The 25,433-nt window shown below is 45.4% G+C and overlaps 1 pseudogene; it reads right to left on the reverse strand.

The window, feature by feature from the left end:
- Nucleotides 1–23,906, reverse strand: part of LOC115331550 — an 85,188-nt pseudogene extending 61,282 nt beyond the window's left edge.
- Nucleotides 23,907–25,433: the final 1,527 nt, after the last annotated feature.

Below are 25,433 nucleotides of genomic sequence, written 5' to 3' on the forward strand. Positions count from 1 at the left end.
GTGGCAAAGAAGACGCTGGAGAGGAGAAAAGTGGAGGAAAGGGAGAAGAGCGCCAAAGAAGCGAGAGATAAAGCGCAACACGCTTTCGGTGCGGAGCACTGTTCAGGATACGCGTCGTCGGCTACGGAATGACGTCTTTTTCGCATGAATTAAGGTGTGCAGTCAAAGGTCAAGAAACCTTCATTCGTAAGGTTTTTAAGCCACCGCGAAATAGTGCAACCCACTCATAACGATGATGAGAAAACCCGATATTTCAATCGTTATAAAAGATTATCGTTGCATCTGGACTAGAAACTGATCATTTCCAGTCCAGAAACTCTAGAAACTGATCGTAAATGGTGCATCGTTATGAGTGGGCTACACTTAACACGACATCATTTTCTTGCCAAAGCCAGCGATAGCGAAGGAAATAACCGATATTTAAATGTCGATCTCATGCATTCCACCGGGCGAATGAACGAAAATGGCTTCCCTTCCTGCTCAGCTGGGAGTAGCCGGGAGATGACGCGCACGCCTCTACTCTGCTCCGCAGGCTGATTCGCTCTCTCGGGAGGGGTGCGTTACGGCGGCGAGATCATAAACTGGCCAAATTCTCCCAATATACGGCTATGCTCTATGAAACACAAAGTTTTGGAACGAAAGTCTAGATCGCGTTTCAAACGACGGGAAGTGAACTGAAGTGAGTGAGGGGGATACCCTCCTCCGCAGGAGTTTCACAACTGAGGTAATTCAGTAACGTTGAATGTGCCTCGCCGTGACGTCGTGAGTCTTAATTATAGATACTTATCATAAGTTGCAAACTACAGGCTCGATAGTGTGTGTAAAAAGCACGATGGAAACCGGAAGTCATCGCATTCTTAAACCAACACCGTCAAAGTTGACACTCAGACGTTCTTATTTCCGTCGATAAAAGCAACATTAATCTAAATAAAGACTTATTGGTGACGAGATCAGAGCCGTATAGAAGGTATTCATTGGACCCCATATTTAAAGGCGATGTTCAGAGCGCATGCTCAAAAAGAGCTGCTAAGACCCGGACTCTTGATGGGGGGTACCCCACGGGGCTAAAGAACTCTGCAAGCTCACCGTCAGTACGCGCTCAGCAGTCGCGCACACAGCTATGGCCGCCAGTGAATACTCCGTATAGGGAGTATTCACTACACGCTATATTTGTGAGTGCTGTTCAGAGCGCACGCTCTGAACGAGCTCACATCAATAGGCTGCTAAGACCGGCACTCTTGATGGTGCGGAATGCACGTTGCAAAAGAAATGTGAAATCTCGCCATCAGCACGCGCTCAGCAGCCGCGCACACAGCTATGGCCGCCAGTGAATAATCCCTATATAACGGTTATTCACTGGACGCCATATTTGAGGGCGATGTTTAGAGCGCATGCTCCAAACGATCTTACATTAATAACCTACTAAGACCGGCAATCTTGATGGTGAGGAATGCACGTGGCAAAGGAACTGCGGACAATCGCCGTTAGCACGCGCTCAGCAATCGCGCACGCAGCTATGGTCGCCAGTGAATACTCCCCATACTGGTAAAGTTCAGAATTCTTTTGAAGATGTCGACAGTCTAGCAACCAATGCAAGAGATCTGGCAACCAAATGTGTTCCCTGCAATATTGTGTTACGAATTCATGGCGCACTCTGAGTTAGCCACCCATAAAATCACTGGATATTGGGAAAGAAGCTGTATTGCCTTCCTTTCCTGCTAGCCGGACACAAAAATATACTATTATACAGACGACAAAACCTCGCAAGGTGATTGACTGATCGCTTTCAGTTTCCATGGCAATGGCCGATTCGGTCCAATCAAATCTTCGAAGCTTCGAAACGGTCGTTCTGAACTTGTCTCACTAATATCGCTCTAGAGAATCATCGTACTGAAAGCGTTCCTGTCAAATCAATCAACTCATCGGACATGCTTATCTGCAGATATCTTAAGGCCGGTTCACATAGCCACTTCTTTTTTTTACGTTACATTACGTCACGAAAAATTGCGTCTGCTTACGCCACGAGTCATCGGGGCATCTGCGCTGCAGATGCCACAATGACTCGTGCTTATATCTGCTTCAAATTAAGCGTAACTACCAGTTCAAAGAGATAGCCTGGCACGTGACATTCGAAACACGAATGTTTCGGTTACTTAAGGCTGGTTCACGCCGTTTTCTTACGTTTTCTTACGTTACATATAAGTCACCGAAACATTCATGGAATGTCGCTTGCCAGGCTATCTTCTGGAACTGGTAGCCACACTTAATTTGAAGCAGATATGTCCCGGTGACTTGTTGCGTAAGCAGACGTAAGCTTTTGTAACGTAAAGGATGGCTCACGAAGCACCGTTTTCTTACGTTTTATTACGTTACGTCAGAGGCGGCATTTTTGACTGAATTCACTCACAGCTAGTTCAAAATAAAAATGTTGAAACTCAGCCTCACCCTCCCGCCGCACTCAACTTCAGGTCCTCACTCGCGATCTCATGAACTCATCGAACTCATGAACGCATGAACTCACCAAACTCACACCCCTCACCAAACTCACTAACTCACGCCCATCACCGAACTCATGAACTCACCGAACTCATGAACTTACCAAACTCATGAACTCTCTGTACTCATGAACTTACTGAACTTACGAACTCACGCCCCTCGTCGAACTCATGAACTCCCTCACTCACCGGTCTCACTCAGTCAGAAGTATTTCTCACCCTCACTACAGTCGCGACGCTGGCGCTCGTGTTGCGCGCGGGTGGCACGGCTTTTACAACTCCGCCACGGTCGCTGCCGTTTTCCACCGCTCCGACTCCAGCCGTCACGTCACCAAATGAAGAAATGTTTTGTCTTTTCGTTTGTTTCTCTTCGACTCCCTGCTGCACGCCGGCCGAGGGCTTAGGAAGGCGCGCTTTGTTGAGATACAAGGGCGCATCATCGCGAGTTTCGTGCGCTATTCTTCACGGTGTGCACTGTTTGTTTTAAGCATCCGTGACAACTTCGTACAAGTATCAAGTGAGTGTCTGCATCGCTGTTTATTCAGGTGTGAAATATTATTATTCCAACAGCACCACCTTGGGTGTGTATTTTGTTTCTCCATAGCATATTTCAAACTTCTTGGTAATGGTAGGACGGTTTGCTCGGCAATTCGTTGTCGAGTAGAACTATATCGGAACGGTTTCTGTTTATATTTATCGTCGTTCACACAAATTATTTTATCTAGAATAACTGCCTGGTGCATATTTAGTTTCAGGAAGAAGAAATTACTGAAGAACTTTGTGCGTACCATATTGTTGTATATTAATTTTTTATCGCGTGTCAATTGTTTACTGTTGCTCCGCGCATACCAATTGAAACTGGCACGTTGAAATCTACCCACTCTATGCCTCGTAAAATGCTGCACTTCATGGATCCCGACATCAAATCGTCATCTGTGTCAGAGGCCTTCGGTATTCTTGTTGCTCAGACAATAGGGAGTTTTAGAATAGCGCACGCTAAAGCTTTGCGTGCCCAAAGAATAGCGTCGTCGCCACTGCGCATGCTCCGAACGCAAACCAGATTTTGCGCTTTGCGTGCGCAATTTTAGCGTGCGCTATTTCTCGGAAATAGCGTTCGTACGCAAAGATTCTTTGCGCTTCTCCAAGGAGGATTCGTGATGAGAAGTTGGCTAAAGCCAAGACGAGCAGAGTTGAAAAAAGATGGCGGCTTCCAGGATTATGTCAGCGGCTGCTTTGGCGACGTCGTGAGTGCGACGTCGGCGGCATCCTCGCGGCTGCGATTTTCAATACGGGACGGCATTGTACTCGGTTTGCCAACGATCACCGACAGCTTGATGCTTGTGACGCGCGAACATTTCTCGGCGAAGGTACGATGTGCGAAGGTCAGTACTTGAGACTTCTCTTGCCGAGGCGACGCAAGCGGACACGACCGGTCAACCGCTCGCGTCGCATTCTCATGTTTAAATAAATCTAAAATAATACTCTGGACCAGAAAACTTTTTTTTTTCTTAAGTTACAGCATTTCGTGTGTGAAATAAAAATTGTGACTGTGTCTTGGTGGCGTCGCAAGCGCGAGATGCTTGGGCTTTTGCGTCGCGACCGGAGAAACGCTATTCTAAAACTCTTTCGCGTCGCGTGCGCTAATACAAGCGCTAAATTTAGCGCTAGCGTGCGCTAAAATTTCGTGCGTTATTCTAAAACTCTCTAATAGGCAGTCATAGAATAGCGCACGCTAAATTTTTGTGTACGCAAGGAATAGCGTCGTCGCCACTGCGCATGCACTGCCACTGAAGCATTTCGTGTGTGAAATAAAAATTGTGGCTGTATCTTGGTGGCGTTGCAGACGCGAGATGCTTGGGCTTTTGTGTTGCGACGGAGAAACGCTGTTCTGAAACCTTCTTGCGTAGCGTGCGCTAACACAAGGGCTACATTTGGCGCTGGCGTACGCTAAAATTGCGTAAATTATTCGAAAACTTCCTAATATTTTCAAACTTGTCAATATGTTGAATACAAATAGTTACACAGTATATCTAGAAAGCGTGTTTTCTATTAAAATCATTTAATAGTTTTTGATGGATGGTAATTTTAACTTGTATTCACTAATTTGAATGAATGAACAGTATGCCTAGTGTAAGCGGAAGTTCTTTTACCTTCGATATTTAAATTACTTCACATGGAACTACTAATAGCCTAATTCTGATATCCACGCTATATTTGAGGAGGGGGAATGGCGCGGTCATGCAACTTAATGAAACGTTCTACAGTTCTCCAAGATTTGTTTGTTAAATACACAGAATTGGGGCGTTTAGTTTTTTTGTTTTTTTTTGACGGGGAAGGTGCTTTTATGTACGCACGCGCATGCACACATATCAAATATTTGTTTAATTACTTAGGTATTGATCTTACCCACCTCCCCCATGGTATTTACTCGTATAAATATAAATCATGTTGCCAAAAGACAAATAGCCCTCCTCGTAAACGACTCAGATGTGAACCGGCGCGGACTGTGCCGGTTGATAAATAATATTATGTAGGAATCATAACTAATATCTAAGTATTATTAGAGCTAGTAAGAAAAACCCTTTCTACGGCACGCGAAACGTTTTCGGATGCCGCCGGTATTTCGACTTTGCTCAATGGCCCCCTCTTGAGCGACTAACGGGGTGTCAGATAGCAGGTTAGGAACGTCAATTTGTTATCACCAATATTAAGCGAAAGTAAAAGGTAGTTTCATATCTCTTTGAATGCAATCTAGAAACTTATCGTCTGCAGTTGTTCTATGACAATAGAAAATCTAATTAACTTTTATATGCTACGAAATGAATGTAGCAGCCTTGAAACCAATTGCGATCAAGTCCGGTGTATCGGGCGTACGCGCACTACAAATAGCAACGTCTGCCTTCAGGCGTACCGGCGGAGCGCCCGTTCGCCTCCTTCCTGAAACGACAAAACGCCGCGTGTATATCGTTGCTTCACAGTCTACATAAGAGCGGCCCAAGCGAGCGGGAGAGCCCTACTCCCTTTCTCGTTATCGCGCCACGAAGCAGCAACCGGCGGCAAAAGACCACGACAAGCCGCCGCAAAGCGAGCCGGAGCCGAAGAGCGCAGATAAATCAATAGGCGCCTTTCCTCCTTTCCCACCACTCGTAAAGAACCAGCCGTACGAACTAACAGCGCTATTGCGAAGCGAGCCTCGACTCAACTTCCCCGGAAATGTACGGAGAAGTCATGCGACCCGCTCTTCCTCGACGTTGCTACCCAAAGACTTTATGCCTTGCCAAACTCAGGAACTCACTGTCCTCATGAGCTCAGGCCCCTACAACACATGAAGTCATTGAACTCATGCACTCACCGACTTCATGAGCTCAGGCCCCTCACCCAACTCATGAACTCGCCAAATTCATGCACTCACCGACATCATGAGCTCAGGCCCCTCACCCAACTCATGAACTCGCCGAACTTATGCACTCACCGGCCTCATGAACTCACGCCCCTCACCGAACTCATAAACTCACTGGACTCACTGAACTCAGGAACTCACTAAACCCACAAACTTACGCCCCTTACCGAATTCGTGCACTCACCTGCCTCATAGACTCACACCCCTCACCGAACTCATAAACTCACACACCTCCCCGAACTCATGAGCTCACTGAACTTATATACTTACCGAACTCACGCCCCTCACTCAACCTCAAACTCATAAGGTTTACAGGCTTACGAACTCACTCACCCTCACCTCACGCGCGATCGGTAAGGGTGAGTGAAGCTCGCCGCATGGCGTCAAGCTCCCCGTATGGCGATCATACGGGGAGCTTGGCGCTGCTTTCTAGGGTCCAGTGACTTCACTGACGACCTGTGAATTCTTCCACAGTGAGCTTTTGGCGAACCACAAATGCCGACTTCAGCGACGTTTTTTGGTCATGCCGTTGCCCATAGACCTTTTACTAATTACCCAAGCATCAAAGAAAAGGCCGGAAACGTAGGTACGCGCGCTGCACGTTCTGGCGTCTGCAGCAGTAACTGTTCTGAAGCAAAAACCCAAAGCAAACTTGCAGACGAGTTCGTCATTTTATTTCGTTCAAATCTTTTATGTGGGGATAACGAGCAAGTGAGGCGCGTGCACTGACATTCCCAGAATTATCTTTCAAGCTTGTGTAATTTAGAGATAGTAAAGACCTTCACTAAAAAGAGCGTGTGGCCGACGCCATTTTGAATGTTCGTGCGTATGGCGCGTGCTTTGCTCATTTTCCGAAGCGACGAACACGCACGTCCTGGGCTGTGAAGATTGGACGGTGTACTGTAATTTTTTTAAACCTTAGAAAGGTCTATAGCGATAGGTTTGTAGGAGGCAAGATTGCCTAAATTGAGCACCCTAGACTTCATGAGTCAATAAAGGTGACATACAACGACCAACTTCACCGTTTTCGGCTTTATGCTTTCTAATGTGTTTCCCCTTTCTTGTTCGGGAAGCTGCGTAATGCCATAATTACAGCTTCAGGTTTGAATCTGAACTGAGACGAAAGGCTGGCTTTTTAAAAGGGTCTATAACCTAAAAGACAATATAGACGGCACATAAAGCTTGTGTAACAAATTATCATTACCAACCATATAAAATTAGTTGACAATGATTTCACTGGTTTTCCGATGTATTTCACTACTTCTGGAATGTTGAGAAAAAATCTCGCGGATGGACATAAATTGTGTTGTACACAAACCCAACAACAATTCTCTACTCACTCGAGAGTTGGTCCGTCGGCCAGTGGTGATGCTTGAACCTCCAACCTAAACAAGGAAGAAGAACAATTTAAGCTGCGTTACAGTTTACTGGCTTTATCAGAAGACGCTCTGAAGCTCATGTAAAGTCTTTTGAACAGTGTTTTGATAAGAATAGACATGACTGTACGGTCAAAGAAATCTTTGACCCATCTCTTCTTTCTTTTATTTTGTTATTAACTGTCAACGAAGCTGTAAAAAGGGGGAGCAGGCTAACATTACATTAATAACATAAAAGAAACGATGAACAAAAGGAGCACGAGCGAGGTCGAGCCAATTCCTTTAATACCAGGAAGATAGTTATCTCACTTAAGTATCTTGACACACTTCCCATCTACGTGATTGGGCCTGTACATCGTGGCACATGCTGATCAATAACAACCTTCACGATTTTACCAGAGGGCATAAACTGGAGTGGACGGTTACAAGAGCGAGTCAGTTGAACCAGCGCTCAGCTTACTGCTATTCATGAAGTCCTCAACTTCATTTTTACTCGACGCCCCCACAAATTCTCCTCATAATCACGAACTCTGAAACGGCGCAACGACTTTCTATACCACGATCTCACGACAAGACTCTCATCGACGCCAGTTATAAATAATATACCTTTTGCGCCTGGGTTTGGAAGTAGAGTTTCAGTAGGTACACTCACATGGTGGGACTATTTTGACGACATAATGGCGGATTAGTTGGCTAGACTCGCCCATAGTTTACCACGTTCAATCCCAAGCCCTATAAACCTCAAGGGACTAGGCCGAGCCATCAAACGCGACGTTAGTAACCACACTCCAACCACCTTCGCGGCACACCAGCCATGTCTAACTAGGGGTCTAAAACAAACAAAACAACAACAACAAAAAAAAAGCTAGGCTTCTCCTGCGTCTTCGATGTAAGAGGGTATTCACATGAGCCTTTCGCTCGAAGGTATCCGTTGTTGACAACCCTGACTGCCTCAAATGCTCCGACGATGATACATCTGCTCACGTCCTGCTACACTGCGCGTAGTACTCGGACGCCAGTCAGGTCCTGCTCGCCAAGCTCTCCGAGATCGGAATTGGAAATCCTTCAAAAAAGAACATTATCATTTCTTCTGCCTCCATTCGCCGTCACCGGAAAATTCAGAAGTATACCTCTCGAGTCAATCGACCTCGCTGATATAGACCGTAGAAGATTCCCTCTCGTCTCAATACGACTCATCCCATTTCTCCTCTATGCCTACTCTTTCTACTTCTCAATTTGTGTTATTCGAGCTTTACTTTTCTGTTTCTCTCCTTTTCTTTCCTTATTTTTTTAAGAAAAACCAGTTCGGGAACCCCGTCAGAACAAACATCCCCATGGTATAATAGCACTGTTACGCTGGGAATGCTTTACTTCCCTAGTTTCTGGTCATTGAACTACCATTTTAAACGTAACTTTAATTTGTCTTACCACTAGTCATCTCCAGTTTTTCGAACCATTCCGGGTCGTTTTCATCTATTTGAAAGAAGGCAAGGTTAAATGTGATGAAATATTGCTTCTGCATTGAGGTCAATAAAAGTTAAAAGAACAGCACAGATGTGACAACTAAGTTCTTTAACATAATTGCACGATAATAAAATTAAAACGCTCCCTCCGTTCCTCCAAGATTTAAGAAACTTTGTTACCTTCCTTCACACAAGCAAGCTACTGTGTCGGGACCTCGCAATTCTTTTCTCACTGCGTATCGTGGCACAACAACGGGACGCCGCGACACCACGTGACCAGGAGAGGCCAGGCACATGTCAAGCTGTCACGTAATCCGTAGTCAATTTCTGTTTTGTTTTGTACTTTGAGCGAAAAGTACGCCTCTGTGGATATATATATATATATATAGGTATATTTGCTTGTATTCCTCTATATTGATGCACGTTTAACTGATGTCGAATACAAACGGCCATCTTGGAGCTGGGGAGTCGTCAAGCTACACTTGTTGCAGCTTTTTTTCCCAGCCGCCATCTTTCTTGTGACGAAAATAAAGCATTCCTCAATTGATTCATTCATCGATACCAGCTACGTGACCACGTAACCACGTGACCCATAACGACGTCACGTTAAATTCAGCCGGACGCTAGCCCTCTCAATGCAGATGAACCTATGGCGGCTTACTGGGAACAATAGACGCTTTTCAAAACCCCATCAAGCTACATTGGCGGCCGCCAGTGCTCGGGCACGAAATCTATGATTGAATTCGAGTCCTCACCGAAAGCAGACGCAGCGCACTTGAGACTGCGTTAGCTAAAATGGACTAATTTGATTTCAAAGAAGTCGGTCCTGTTCTTCGTATTTTTACCCTAATCGGGATTATCAACAGCCACCTCGCATATATGCATCCATCGTCATGGTTACCGTGTTTGCAATCAATAGATCAATATTAACTTCTCACAGTTTGGGATGTCATTGGATCTTGAGGCGATGCGTGGCTTTTGAATGGCACGTACGGCGTGAGGCATTGAGCCGCCCCGCGACCGAGCCATCGCAACCAGCGGCTGAATAGAGTGCGTTGCGTTCACCAGTCCACTCTAACGGGTAAAGGCAAAACAAAAAGCGACCAGATTAAATCATAATTTAGTCATTTAAAAGCTAGATGCATTGACTGCCTTAGCGTACCATTTTATAGAAGCCGTCAGACTGTTCCAAGGATACCGCGGCAAAGTGCCTACGGTCATGGTACAACCGTTCCGAAAGTCGTCTCCCGGGTAGCTATTTGGTAAAGAAATCAAAATGGCTTGGCTTTAGTCACGAATGAAAACGTTAAGCCACGTTCACACTGCTAATACATGAAACAAAACAGTCTGCAGACACAATCTGAGGCGTGTCCACAAACATTGTCTTCATATTATGCAACACAGTGCCTTGTACGGCGGTTCTGTCACATTGGTTTTACAGGAACGGTCTGCAGGTATGTTCGAAGCATACGTATATTTATGAAACAAGCACACTTCAAACATGCTTCAGGCGTGGCCGTTGCAGATAATTCTGCTTCATGTCTGCAGCAAACACCGCCTCTTTTGTTTGATGTATGATCACCGTGACCGCGGCTTGAAATTTTAAAAGATGATAACTTCAAATATTTCTACACTATATTAGACCCTTTTCAAAGTATTATCAAGCAACATTGGGGGTCGCCATTGCTTGAACACGAAGCGTGTGATTGGATCCGAGTCTTCGCCGAACGCTGGCGCAGCTGTCGTGTCGAATACATGCTATCAGTACGTGCCCAAATAATGGCGAACTCAGATAATTCGTGCTGCGGCTACTAGATGGCACGCACTTTTGAAAAAGGCGCAGTGTAACCGCCAACGTCACTAGACGCCTACCAATACGCCAAGAAATGACCAAAGAGAAGTATTTTGGAACAAGTATGTAGCACTGAACTGGAAGGGTATAGCTTATCCTAGAGTCACTAAATGAGCTACGCTTAGGGTATCGGCGCGCTTCGTTCCCCGATTCGCTAATGGGCGCCGCCATCGTGGTGCTTAATGCGCGAGCAGACGCAACTGTCGATCGTAACAATTCAAAATGCGACTTCCTGAGCTTTAGGTATACGGTGCTAGAAAGCGCGGCTTATATCGTTGTGCTCCGTCACGAACTGATTTAACGTGTCTGGAGGACGGAAAAGCGTTTGTTGCGATTTCAGGTAAAGCTTCAGATAACTGGCGACCATGGTTTTAAACACCAAGATGGCTGGGGTGTCGTTGGAGTCAGCCGGACCAGTGGCCCACACCGTGTCTTCGACCGACAGGGCGCTCACGCTGCTCGGTTACAAGCTCGACCGCAAGCTGGGGGACTTCAAAGCCCGCTTTCGCGAAGACCACCGTCCGGCCAACTACAGGATGCGCCATTAGCAATATCCAAATGTCAAGTCATTTATTTCTGCCCCCCTCCCCCCTTAAAAAAATGTAATTTCATGGTCCCTTTAACACATTCCGCCACCTATCCCCCCAGTGATCAGTGGCGGACTCAAAGGCTGACTGTCTTTGCGTCTACCCGCTCTCTCCCTGCAATCAGAGAGAACGACAGCGTCGTCTGCTTCTCGCTCAGTGTCTCTCGTTCGAACGCCGGACGCCGGCGCTCGGCGTTCGAACGCGTTCGAACTCCGAGTGGAGACGAAGGCAGCCAGTACTTGCAACTCCCCGCGATCCTTCGAAACAGAGCTCGCCAGTCTGACGTCCCGGCACGCTCTCACATCCTCCTCTCCCTCGCTTTATATCCTCCTACATCGGCGTCCATGTCTGGAACATGCGATCGAAACCCTAAGACCATCGACATTATCTAAGGCTGGAGAAAATTATCCAAGAGCTCTGCCCTTTTAGTAGATTGCGTCAAGAATGTAATTACCCTTTGCTCGATCCTTTTCCCGTTTCGATTCAAAGACACGTGAAGTTCATCGGCGACGACTGAACTTTTCGAGAGATGCAGGGTTAAATGCTCGTCGACGCGGACTATTTTCTTGTCGTCCAGCGACCTTTCCTCGATGACCATCGGATACACGATCCGGGCTCCATTGACGGCTGCAGAGAGAGTTTCGACATTTTGAGAAAGGTTTTGCTCGGATTCATCGGCTACGTGTTTGCGAAAGCAGTTCTATCCAGACTTTTACGAAATAGCCAACCGTCGATTCAATGGAGTTGGCCTCTGGCATTTGAAACGTGGATCCGCACGTGTACCGCTCGCTGGAACATAGGCACCGCAACAATGCGTTCACCGGTGGAAATTAAGAAAAGACGCGGTGCTCTCTGCATGGTGACTAAATTTTCTGCGAACATTCCTCAAGCATATTAGAAGCTATCTTGCTTTATATTTACACACGTGCTGAAAGTTTTCGTGTAACCAATAGGACCGTGATACAAAAAACAACAACAAATAACACGCATCAAACAATGTCTGCCGAGGGGAGCTTTTTCTTTTTTTTCTTTTTTTGTATTGTATTTTGCAGTGTGACCGCGCTTACAGTTATTTGCTAGATTTAAAAAAAAGCAATTGCTAGTTCAGGTGATTGACATTGAGGTGTATTTAAATACAACCTCATTAAAATCATTCTCATAACGTTCTGAACTATGCGGCTAAAGGTCCATAAACACATTCTCGGTTGAACTCCTTTCAGTGCAAGTGGTTACTAGCAGCGTCACGGTTTTAATTTTGTAAGGGCCGATCACCAGAGCTAGCTCTTCTAGAGCAAAACTGAATACATTTTGCATAGTTTTGATGATAAAAAATGAGTCTAGGTGTTTTTACTGATTTTACTAAGGCTTTTGATTACTTAAACCACAGCTTGCCGATAAAAAAAAACTTGAAATGTATAGGTTTCGCGGGAAAACGTTATCTCTCATTGCGTCAAATCTTGCTTAGTGGCACCAATACGTGCACATCAATGGTTAGTACCCCTGTGACATTCAACCAGTAGTATCTCGTTTCGGAAGAAAGTATGTTAGGCCTTTTCTTGCTTAATTTATACATTAACTACATTGTAAACCTATATGAAGATACTAAACATTCCATATATATTGATAACACCAGCTTGTTCTTTAAGCCGGGTTCACACTGTTCAAACATGATACAAAAGACAGTCTACAAACACGGGTCACCGCAAATATCCGTGGTTCGAATGCCGCGTGCCAAGTATCTCCTGGAACTCACTGTCATGCGGCATTCGAGGCAAGGTGCTCGCGGTGACTTCCGTTCGAATCTCTATGCAGACTGAATTTGTATGATGTATAAGGAGTATTCATTGGGCGCCATATTTGTGGGTGCTGTTTAGAGCGCATGCTCAGAACGAGCCCCCATTTATAGGCTGCTAAGACCGGCCATTTCGACGGTGTAGAATGCATGTTGCAAAAGAACCCTGGAAGCTCGCCATGAGCACGCGCTCAGCAGTCGCGCACACAGCTATGGCCACCAGTGAATACTTACTTCCTATAAGCAGTGTGACCTCGGCTTTACAAATCACTGCCGTCACAAACTAGCAAGCAGAGTGAATCACACTGCAGAAGCTAGGTGTCTGCACGGGTCACTCGAATGCCTTTAAAATTTGTGAGAACAATATTGAGGCTCTTCTATTTTAAACCAAAAAAATGCTACTGTTGTCAGCGATATTGTTTTAGATTTTTAAAAAAAATAAAGGTTTTAACTAGTTCTAAACTAGATCGAGTTTTTTTCTGTTTCTTTTTTAAAGAATGGCTTGGGATAATTTTTTAAATTATATTTCGGTAAACTTATCACAGGTCGTTGGCATAATATATCATCATTTCTCTATCTTTCCAAAAAAAATTTAAATTATTACTCTAACGCGTCCCCCTCTCCCATATGCACTATTGTCGCCTAGTCTGGGGGAAGTTCACTCAAAAAAATTGTAACAAGAAAATGTGCTACAGAGAAAAAAAAATGGCGTATTACATATTTGTATATGATCACCCTTACATTCCTCTCTTTACAAGTCCGAATATGGTTCATGCATATATTTTGTGCAAATCTCGTTTATCTGCAGGGTGTGGCCGCAAGGGACCAGCAGATTTGGCAAGCCTTACAAAATTCGAATCCCAAACGTGCATACCTGAGACTGGGCGCGTGAACGTCGTTTCGTAAGAAGTTTTGTCTCTAATATTTTATACTCCAGCTCAGAAGTGATGAAATGTTAAAAATAAAGCAAAAACGGCGGCAGTCTATTTTTTTTTTTTTTTTTATATCGTATACCAGCCTGTTTGTCGTCTGCTCCCTGGTTTGCGAGCTTGCTCCCGAGTAGCTTGCTGACCACAATACCGCTGAGAACGCCTAGTAGAGGTTGCGATGTGCAGGGTAATCTAATCGCGCTAAGTAGTAGTTTTAACGAAATATACGAACAATGACCAACTGGGAGCACGTTCAAAAACCAGTGTGCAGAAGGCAAAGATCCGATATAGGGAATGGAATATGCACAACCGCCGTTTTTTCAATGCTGTTAATATTTCTCCACCTCCGAGTTAATCTCTAAAAAAAGAGACATAATACTTTTTTTGCAAAAACAACGTTCGCGTGCCCAGTTTCAGGTATGTATTCAATATCATTCAATTTTTTTTAATTATTCCAATTCTGCAAGGCGTGCGAAATGTGGTGGTCTTTACAGCTGCACACTGTATAAGTTATAGCTTAGGTAAGAACTCAGAAGTAAAAAAAAATTAAGTTCGCAGTCTAGCTGAATCATGCCCGCGCCACACGGGCAACTCGAATGCCATTTACAACGAATGCCATTTGTGTGATCGGCGAATCAGCTCGCAATCTGTCGCGCGTGGAATGCACTATACGCCCAGAGTGTCGCGCGCTGACTGGCCGTCCGCTCAAACGTCATTCGTTGTAAACGGCATTCGAGTTGCCCGTGTGTCACGGGTACTAGCCTCTCTTAAGACGAATTGCAAACATACCTTACTTGTGGCATAAGAAATTTGAAATTGCTAGTTATAGAACAACTTATGGGGAGCAGGTGCAGTCGCACATGCCACCATATATATAATTATGTAAACACTCAAAACATTTAAAGGATCCCTGAGGAGGTTTCTGAGATCGCCTAAATATGGCGATAACTCACTCTGCGGGCACTAGGCATCCTAGAAATCCATAAATCATGATGCGTGGCCGATTTCCCTAGTAAAAGAAAATCAATTATCTATGGCGATGGGAGAAGCATTGTGCCGGCACCCAGGACGGTATGGGACCAATGAAAACGCGACATTTCGTTGAGATTGCAAACGCCGTTATTACAAAATGTGCGCGCTTTTGTAGATGATAGAAGCAAGTAAGTGAAGTCGAAAACTGTTATTTTTCGCGGAAAAAGAACACAATACTGCAATAACCGTCTCAAATACAACCAACTATTCCTTTTTTTTTCGCGGGAGTGATGCGTTTGGTCCTCAGCTCTCGAGAGCTTGAGGGCGCGCTCGCTGGGTTGAATCGTAGTCCCGGCTGTATGGGCAGCGAGCCGCGCGCATTCGAGATATCTCTCCAGGGTTCCACCGGTCGGAACCCGAGGATCCTTCGCTTGCTATTGACTGACAGTGGTCCTGGTTTGGGAACATGCTCATCACATCGCCTTAGATGACCTTGGTGTGTTGCGATTTTTGATTGCTGTTTTAATAGGGAAATCGGCCGCGTATCGTCATGATTTAGCGACTTCTAGGGTGCTTTGAGTAAGCAGAGTGAATTATCGCCATATTTAGGCGATACACATCAGTAGTGCTTTCGTTTTGCTTGTTTCTTATGATTTGTATGAATGTTATGAATATGAGACGCGTGTCTATTGAATATTATGTAGAATTACAGCTTCATTCTGTGTGTTTATGAATTTTATCAGAGCCGTTTTACTTTCTGTGTTCCTGAGACTGCTTTGAATTGTTAGACTGATTTTATATACCTCTTATAATTGTTTCCCCTTTTTTATTAATATTTTTTTATCGTGAGCTACACTGGCCGAGGTTGAGCAGTTTCGCTTGACTGTCAAAGAGACGTGCTGCGCAAGCGCGAGGAGCAGTGACGTCACACGGCGCACAGCTGGCGCGCCGGAGCCGCCGCCGCCGCGCGCTCCGCCGCCACCGCGCGCGCCTCGCCGGTCTGCGCATTTCAGGGGAGTGACGTCATAGCCGTGGCAGACGCGCTGGCGCCGCCGCGTGCCCAGCTGTGCGCCTCCGTTGCGCACTAGCCAAGTCTGACACTGCACCGGAGCTGCTTGATAGCGCCTATCATCTATCATTTCTATCATTAGCTCACGCTACGTATATCCTGGCATAGCCGAGCTAAGCCACCGCAATGTTTTTTATTCTGTATTTACTAGGTTCTTTCTAAAGCGCCGCTGTTGCAAATTTTGGATAGGGGACCGAGGGCACTTCAAGCTACACTTATGCCGCTTTTTTCGGTTGCCTTCTATTGTGCACATGATTGTAAATAGAACATTACTAATATCATTCTTTATTTAATATTGTTATTATTAATACTAGTAGTAGTGGTGGTAGTAGTAGTAGTAGTAGCAGTAGTAGTAGTATTTACTATAAAAAAGTTCGAAGCCTTAAGACTACGGCGGATACGTTCTTTTAAGATGTCGTCTCTTTAAATTGTTTTTGTTTATTGTCCAAAGAAGACCTGGCATCGCGACTATTTTCCGCCTGGGTTCAATGTGCATCGCTGAAACCGCAACGGAGCAGGGACAGGAGAAATTGGAGGAGGCGTCCTGGTTGCCTGGACGAATGTATTCAATCAGCGTCCTGAGTTAGAAAAGTGTCCTGAATCGGTTTGGGGAGAAAATTCGTTGCAACCTCCGGAAACTGTTCTTCTTGGCGTTCCTTTTTGTTTTTTTTTTCCTCGGTTTTCAGTAAACCCAGGCATATTTAATTAATACCTTAATGATATAACAGGAACAGTTAGTTAATAGAAAGAGCTACTTAAATATTTATTTCTAGAATATTTTAATGCACCAAGAATTAAATAGGAAAATGGTAATATTTCTGAACACATTTACGTTTAAAAAAAGCGCGGTTTACTTACTGACCTCACCGTTTTCTTTCATATTTAACACAACAAAAATCTATTTTTCATCATAAAGGTAATGTTGTAAATTTGTGCCTCTCAAACATAGTTAATGCAAGCGTGACTCAGTGCGAAGTATCAGTTACACTTACAGGTAAGCATCATCCCGCACTAGAAGTAGCTTTCCGATTTCGTCTGGCTTGGCGCCAACTCAAATTGTTTAATTCCGCACAAGGTTTACAACTTTGCTGCGGGGGACTATGCTAGTATGTGTGATCATTTTTCCGAAGTTGACCGGGATACAATTTCACGGAGGTACTTTCTTGAGTTGAAAACGCGGCTTCCCAAGGTAGAAAACTTAATTCACGCACTTCAGGAAAATATGCCAGCAAGTTTTAAATCGCAGTGGTGTAAGGCACATTAATTTTAGCAGTACGTGATTTTTTTGTTTGCATTACCCACGAAAGTAAACAGACCAAAGATTATTACTCAGGATGATTGTTTAAAGGGGTAGTGAAACGAAATTTTAGCGCCGATCTTGTTGCATAAATATGGGCTAGGGACAGGCACCACCTCGGAAATATAAATATCGCGCTGTAAAACACAGGAGAACTAATTTTAAACATAATTGAACGATTTCAAATTCTCATCTGGTGGATGGGGGGAAGTTCTCGTGACATCACTTGTGCCATAATAGCAGCGCCGTTCTGCGGCAATACGGCGTGCCGGCAGAATTCGCCTAGGCCTGAACGCGTTTGCAAAGCCTTGGCGGAGAAAGCCAACGCGTAGTTGGCCACGGTGAGCTCGTTCTCGTTGCGGCTCTTTGCACGACACGACCCGAGCATGCTTCTGGCACGGCCGGTATTAGTTGCTGCGAGTCGCGAGCTGCGAGCCGACGTTAAAAAGGATATGTTTGAACTACGAGGGTGTCAGCAAGAGCCACGCAAATACCTGTTCACACTCGGAGCGGACACGCGCGTTTGATCGAAGTGCTGGATTCGCTCTGTTAGACCGCGTTTCGGTGAGCGCTTCTGGACCGATCTTTTACGATTGCAACTCGATACTGACATGACACTCGGCAAAGAAAGGTTAGACCGACATCGCGTAGCTCCCACGAACTGCTATACCTCGACAGTGACGTAGCGTCGAGTCAATAAAAATGACATACTAATAACAGAGTGTACACACCGAGTTGCGAAGGTAATCCGTATGGCGTTTATTTGAGCTCTATATCACACAAAACAAGGAGATAGAATCAATGAGAGTCCCTTTTCGACGACAGCGTTCGTCACCGCTGTCTCGAAAAACAAGGAGATCGAGATGACAAGGGGAAAATATTGACCTCTGAAATTTAGTTCAGGGATCAAACTACTCATCCGGTGAGGGTCCACAAGGGTCGCGCGGGCATATTCCATTCAGCAGGCCAGCCGGTCATGGACAGGCGGTCTTGGCCAAGGACCGCCGGAGCAACGGTGCGCCGAGTCGATGTTGCTGCTAGGCCTACTATATTCTGCCGAGCTCGCTCGGTCGGCAGAATCGTGGCCGTTGTAGCTCTTCCCGTGTGTTTGTGGATCCTGCGTTCTTGATCGTCGTGGTCTGTTTTAAGTACTCCTTCCTTTTTTCTTGCTGGTTGAAGTCGGGACGCACGAGAAGAGCACGTAGAAAAATAAATGTCCGTTGGTGGCCGATACCAAGTAACTGAGCGACGCTGTCGGCCTTGTTGATTTGATCGTAAAAAGTGCGTAAGACAGCTTCGGAGCTGTCGTAGGATTCTGTCGTAACCTGCGCAAAGGTTACGACAATTTCGTTTCGAGAGTACGGGTTTTCTCTCAAATTTGTCGTACGCACTTTTTTCGTCGTGAGTTCGCTTTGAGAATCCGGCCTCAGAGCCGGTTTTGTCAGTGCTGCCGTGGTTGCCGACTTGCCGTGGTGCAGCATGCGTGCAGCCCTTGCGCATCTCAAACGGCCACGTTGTCACAGGTCGTAAATCGTCGACGCGCCACCAAGTGGCAACGCTCGTAGCCACAACATTCACGCCGTAGGCTGTGTTCCAAAATTTACTCGATCCGACTCCGGAGTAAAAGTTTCGTACCGTGGCGTTCCAAAACTTACTCGAGCTTACTCGATGACGTCAGAACTCGCGTTCCAGAAGCGGGTTGTTCACTCCGGAGTAATTACTCGCGCTACCCTCCTCGATCGGGGGGTAAAGTCGGATCAAATCGAGTAAATACGTCACGTGATCTGTTCGTCGTCTGCTTTCTGCGCCGACAGCCGTCAAAGCTCGCTTGCTCCGTTGGTTTTGGTGGCGGACGTTCGAAATGACAAAGAATTAGGTGCAGCATGTGTGGTTATTGCGATTTGCTGTTGTCAACGCAGGAATTGACTGCATTACATCCAGACCGTCCACCTTCCCCGGGAACGTGTACTTGTTATTAGGGAGTTTTCGTAGATCGTTTTCGCCGTCCCGCAAGCCCCTCCGCAACCCGCTGCGATAGCGGAAACTCCACAGTCAAGGCTATCGGCGCGCAGGCGCAGTAGCGACTTCTTCGTTGCGGAACGCTTAGCGGAGGGGGCAGCGCGGTCTACGAAAACTCCCTATTATCTGAGTGCGAGCGTAAACAGGAGCTTCTCCGCATCCTCGTCCTCGGCGTTGGGGGATGCCGTAATCTCACGTTCAAGGCCGAAAATGTTTGAACTCGTTATATGATAATGTAATATTTTTGTTTCCTCCAGAGTGTGTGTAATGAGAGGATAACGTTTGTAAAGCAGTGAAGGCTTCGAAAATTTCACTGTAATCACATTCGCGTCAAAGCGAACGTGAGTTTCATAATCTGGAGAAAGCACCCTCGCGCTGGACCGCTACACCGTGTGGAATATATTTCTGCAAAACATAATAGGTGCAAATTACAATGCGTGGAATATATGCGTTTAGGGCACCGTGACTAGAATTGCAGCGATCGCGCTGATTAATAAAAACCCATTTTTTCATGTCTAGCTGTAAGGAGTAAGTAATTTTGATCTCAATATACATCTCAAAACGAAGGTGAGTAAAAGGAGCTGGTGGATCCACCTCAAAATACACCGCATCGTCATTAACATAACCGTTCTTCGGGTGCTTTCTCCATGATCAAAAGGATCGTCTGCTATTTTCTGTCATCGCTGCTGTGTTTTCTTTTTGCCGTCGCCCAAGACGAAGCCAATCCGCGTAGTATCCAGGTGATTATCCTGGCCGTTCCAAAATCGAGTCGCGGATCGTTTACTCGCGATGTCACGTGGTATTACCCGCTGACGTAGGAGGCAGGTTACTCGGGTAAGATTTGGAACATAGCCGTAGCCTTTCCCGTCTGGCACAAGTGACGTCACGAATGCGCCCAATATCCCAAGAGGCATCGCGCTCTCCGATGGCCGATTTTTGAGCGCGCGCCCAATCGGGCCCATTAGGGTGAAAAATATAGCCATCCGTTCAAAATACAAACGCGCGATTATGATTTATGAATATCATTGATCATATTGAACCTATTTCTGACCATAATAGGTGTATTTCAAGTTTCGCTTCAGTATCCCTTTAAAAAAAAATACGTCAGAAATGTTTGCCGATCATTTCAAGTCGATGTCCAGCGATAGCGTAAATGCCTCCAGCAATGTTAGCCCTGTTCTGTGAATCCGAGGTCACACTGCTTCTACATCATACAAAAAACAGTCTTCATACAGATTCGAACGCGAGTCACTGCGAGATATCCGTGCTTCGAATGCCGCCTGGCAATGAGTTCAAGGAGGAAACTTGGCACGCGGCATTCAAACCACGGAAATTGCGGTGACTAGTGTTTGTAGACTCTTTTTTATGATGTATGAGCAGTGAGACCCCGGCTTAGAGGGACAATGACAACACCCAATTTTTATTTATTTATTTATTTATTTTTTGCCAGGCGATTTAATGTGGTGTCAGAAATCTACTCAATCAGTATTTTGCTACAGCGTCACGTATATTTTTAATGAAGTCAAAAAAACGCAACTGCTCGAAACCGAAACCGAAACTGGACTGGGGAGGAGGAAGACATATAAAGGAGGAGAGTGTTAGCAGAAGTCACGTGGCTGTACAACTGTCTTTTTTTCATCCATCAGCGTATTTTTGACTTTTTAGTCAAAAATCCGCAAGGCTTTTGAGATAGTCGATCCTAAAATCTCGACATATAAGCGTTTTCACCATTGTGTTAGTAGACAGGTGTTCGAATGGTTTAGAGTTGCCCTCAGGAGGTTTTTGAGATGGGCTAAATATGGCGATAACTCAATCTGCAGGCTTTAAGCATCCTAGGAATTCCTAAATCACGGCGATACGCGGCCGATAGTTTTAAAAGCAATCAAAGATCGCAACACACCGATTTCATCTCCGGCGATGGGACCAGAACCACTCTCAGTAAATATAGCAAGCGAAGGATCTTCGCGCCTGCGACCGGTGGAACCGCGGAGTGATATCTCGAATGCGCGAGGCTCGTTGCCCACAGAGCCGTGTATAGACGTTTTCATTTTAGTAGTTGCCTCACCGGCGGATAGAGGGCGCTGACGCACTCGGCGCCAATAGGTTGCTTCAATTTGATTGGTTTCGGTTTCAACGTGAACGCAGCTATGTTGCTGTTTTACGTTGTTTTTGCTTAATTTTATGATATGAATATTTTCCTTGTAGCACACAACAAATGAAACAGCGATATTGAACCACTTCGAGGACTACGAGGTGTATTTTAGCCTAAAGTGCGGGCTTTTTTTTTTTTACCAACTCCTTTGATGTATCTGATTATGGTCGGTTGCGAAACGCCTGACTGATGTACAGGAGATATTACCATCACCTACAGCCGTACCCAATGACACCAATTTCTAGAAAAACAAACTAATGAAGAGACCAACACGTGAACGTAAAGAAGCATATCGACAGCTTGATTAGCATTGTGCTGAATTGGCGAGAACAGATGAACTCGCAAATGCACTACACACTGTTTGGTTTTCATGGGCACCCTATCTTTAGTGAAATTCGCAGACTAAAACGTATCGTGTAATGAAGCAGGTAATTTATATAAACAAGTAGTATCTTCGCGACCTCTTTTATTATTATTATTCAGTACTCGAGCAAGTTTTGACAGGCCGAGTAGGAAATTTCTTAAATTATCAACCCTGCTAAAGTATTCATAAGCCGCATTTCGTGATATTGGTCCAATAAACTAAATTATTTTTATATGAACATTCGCTTACTCAAGATATGATATAAGTGACAGGCCCGTCAAATTAAACCTAGCATTTGTATTCCGTAAAATTTTCCATATAAAATTAAAGGGCGCAGGAGGAGAGATACCTTGGAAAGTTCCGCTGAATCCTAACGCTAGGTGCCACTTCACGGACCTGTGTTAACAAACATTTCTTTGTTTGAACATATTCGCTTTGTAAATTTCGGCGTCGCCAGCCACCAAAAGTAAATCTCTATTCACCATCGACAAACCTGGACTCAAGTAATTGTTATGCAGATAACTATTTTTTTCAGCGTTACATATTGAGGATTTCAGATACTGGCAAAAGTTAAAACAGTATACATAAAAAGAAAGGCGTCGTCATTATAGCGCATGCGCCGAACCCAAACCGCGTCTTAGATTGCCAAACATAAACGACGTTATATCTTTGTGCGCGCTATTCGAAAACTCGCTACTGTTAAGTTGTGTGTGGCAGTTTCTTACGCGGAAAGTCCCAATCTTTGTGTCAAAAGAAACTAAGTGGATGGCACTGGTTATCTGAATATAATCAATAAATTACTTAAATGACTGTCGAAATGGGAGCGAACATGGTATAAATTTCTTAAACTTCATAAGTGACCGACCAACCGAATGTTTACGTAGCAAAAAAAAATTGAGAACCTCATACACATATAGGTGTGATGTTATGAACGAACAAATCGCATGTTGTTGACATACCGTTACTTCTAGCCTCAGATAAAATACAAGCTAAACGTTGGTTGTCTATCTCCTCCGCGCGTTTCCTCCCATAATCAAAAGAAACTGTTTTCGATATATTATGAATAAAAAGAACGATACTTTCAGGAAATACAGATAGCCTCCTTGCGCTGACTATTCTTGACGCCTTCCGATCCTAGATGCGCGATATAAATATACGCGTTTCTTACTGAGAATGTTCCGCCACTCTTAGTAAACAAACCGTATTTGTCATAAGGACCTTTCAACCCTTGTGATGCCTTAGTCGTCGAGTAGATGTATCGGACTACAGTTTCCAAAGTAAGGCAAAAAAGCGCGGTGAAACGCGACGAAAAACACGAATACAACGCATCCGCCAAGGCGCGGAGGAAAGAGCGGAGCAGCAAGTTGAAGCAACCTAATGGCTGCCGCGTGACGTGATTCCAAGATGGCAGCGCCCTCGCGGGGGATGATGAAATGGTCTATACAGAAAGTTTGGTCAATGGGATGCGCGGGCAGAGCCAGGGCGTACACCAGACGCAGAAGGTGGGCTTGGGATGCTCTCTTGGCCAACCAGAAGCCGAAAAGAATCCCCTTAGCGGTGGTAGTGAGAAACTCTTTTAATCGTTTTAATAAGCGCGTAAGAGTTAAATGTAGTAATCCTTCGTAATCCTTCGGAACGTCACTGTTGATGCTACTGAAACAGCTGATTCAGTCGTCCAAAAAGTCATTTCTTGTTGTGACGATAGTAGGCTTCGACGTCGGCTCATGGGAAAAATTTGTCGTGCTCAGTTATCTTTTGATCCAAGTAACGTCGGGTTCTTGAACCTTCTCGTTCTTTCCAAACCACTAGCGCCACATTCCCACGGAGTTCGGTCTTCCTGCGACACGTAACTTGTTCACGCGGGCCGAACACCACGACTAACCTCACCAACACCTGGTATATTCCATTACGTTTTCAAACAACGTTAAGGGACCATGCTTTTCAGGCGAAGGTTTAGAGCAAAATGTCCGACTCACCGTTGGCAAGCTCCCCGAACGTCAGTGTAATAAAGAAGAGAACTTTAGGGGCGTTGAGCCTCGCACAAATTGTTTCTGTCGTTCTTGGCTTTCGGCAAGCGCTACCACCTGCGATGCTACGTTCGAGAAGGCAACGAAAAGCTTCGCAAGAATATGCCTTCATTGTGTTATCCCGGGATTATTACCGAACGCCCTACGAGTTCATACGAACTGAGTCCCCTTTGGTTGCTCTTGCAAGTCCCCTTTATTTAGCAGGTGGTACTCGCTCTATCAATACCGATAGCCTCGGTGTGCACTAAAAACACGAAAAGTCACTGGTAATTGCGAATACACCGACGTCGTTTCTAAGGGACGTAAAGAAATGTGCGTAAAAGGCCACACGCTCTGGTTCTCTCTATTAAAACTAATAATGAAAGGTTATTTCGCTATAATTTATTTATCTCTTTATTTAATGAAAGGCTGGATGGGGTGGTCAAAAACAATTAGAGTTCTTTCTTTTCTGCCGCAAAAATAAAATACGTATCGCAGAACGCTCAGACTCAGCCCACATATCGGGGTGTCGAACCACAACCGTAACCGAACCGTAACCGCAGCTGAACCAATTTTTTTTTCCCAGAACAGGAACAGATCCCGAATCGAAATGTTCAGCGCCATTTTGGAGTTGAACCAGAACCGGAGCAAAACAAAAGAACCGTTCCGAACCGGTTCGCGAAACTGTTCGGTCGCGCACTCGCGCTATATTATTCCGTGCGCTGTGCGCCGGAAATTTTGTGAGGCTTAGTTAGCGCTACGGAGCGAGGTGTTTCCACTTATGTAACCATTTTGTAAGCATAGTTTACAAAGATTAAGTTTAATAGCTGCTGTTACTGACTGTCATAAAATTGGCCTGACCCGATCAAAGTCATCGCGCCCACGCGCCAAGCAAAAAGGCGTCGAAACGCTCCGAAGGAATGACGCACCGAGCCGCCGCGGAAACAACAACAAAAAAATTGGGTTGTGTGTGTGTTTATACAGCCTAGAACTTGGTCTGCCTCACAGGGGCGACGAGTCTCCCAGCTGTAGATGAGAAATTTAGCCAGTGCGGTACAGCCGCTAGCCTGGGGTCTTTAACGTGCATCACGCAGTAGTGATACACGACCGCACGCCGGTACGATGCTCATCCAGATCGAAATGGGCAGGGGTGGGGCTCGAACCCAGGATCCCTGGGTTCTGCAGCGCGAGCTTTCGCTCCACGTGCTCCGAGCTGGTGTGCGCTAGACCACTCGGCCACCGATCCCCGGAAACAACAACACTGCATCAAATTCGGGTTTACTATGGTTGATCGAACGCCATTCCATCAAAAGACGTTTTAGAAAATGGGGACGTTTTATCGAACCTCGGTTTAGAGAATGTGGAGCCTCAGTTTGGAGAAACGCCGTTTATCAAAGAAGGCGAGAGTTTGCGGCGGCTCATTCTAAAAACGTCAACCCACCTGGCCCACCCGTACACGGCACTTGGCGGCGGCCAATTCAGCGCGTGTGGACTGGAATTTTCGTAAACAGTGGAAACGTGCATAGGCTCCAACGGCTCCATCTCAAGAAGGTGTGCCCGAAGAACCCAGTGAGGAAACATTTCGATCTTGACACTAACAAAAACCAGTCAGTATACCAAATCGACAAATGTAGGCTGCGGCTTTCCGCACAGCATGCTG

Source organism: Ixodes scapularis, unplaced genomic scaffold (genome assembly GCF_016920785.2).
Source record: "Ixodes scapularis isolate PalLabHiFi unplaced genomic scaffold, ASM1692078v2 PGA_scaffold4__175_contigs__length_147842914, whole genome shotgun sequence".
Classification (NCBI taxonomy): domain Eukaryota; kingdom Metazoa; phylum Arthropoda; class Arachnida; order Ixodida; family Ixodidae; genus Ixodes; species Ixodes scapularis.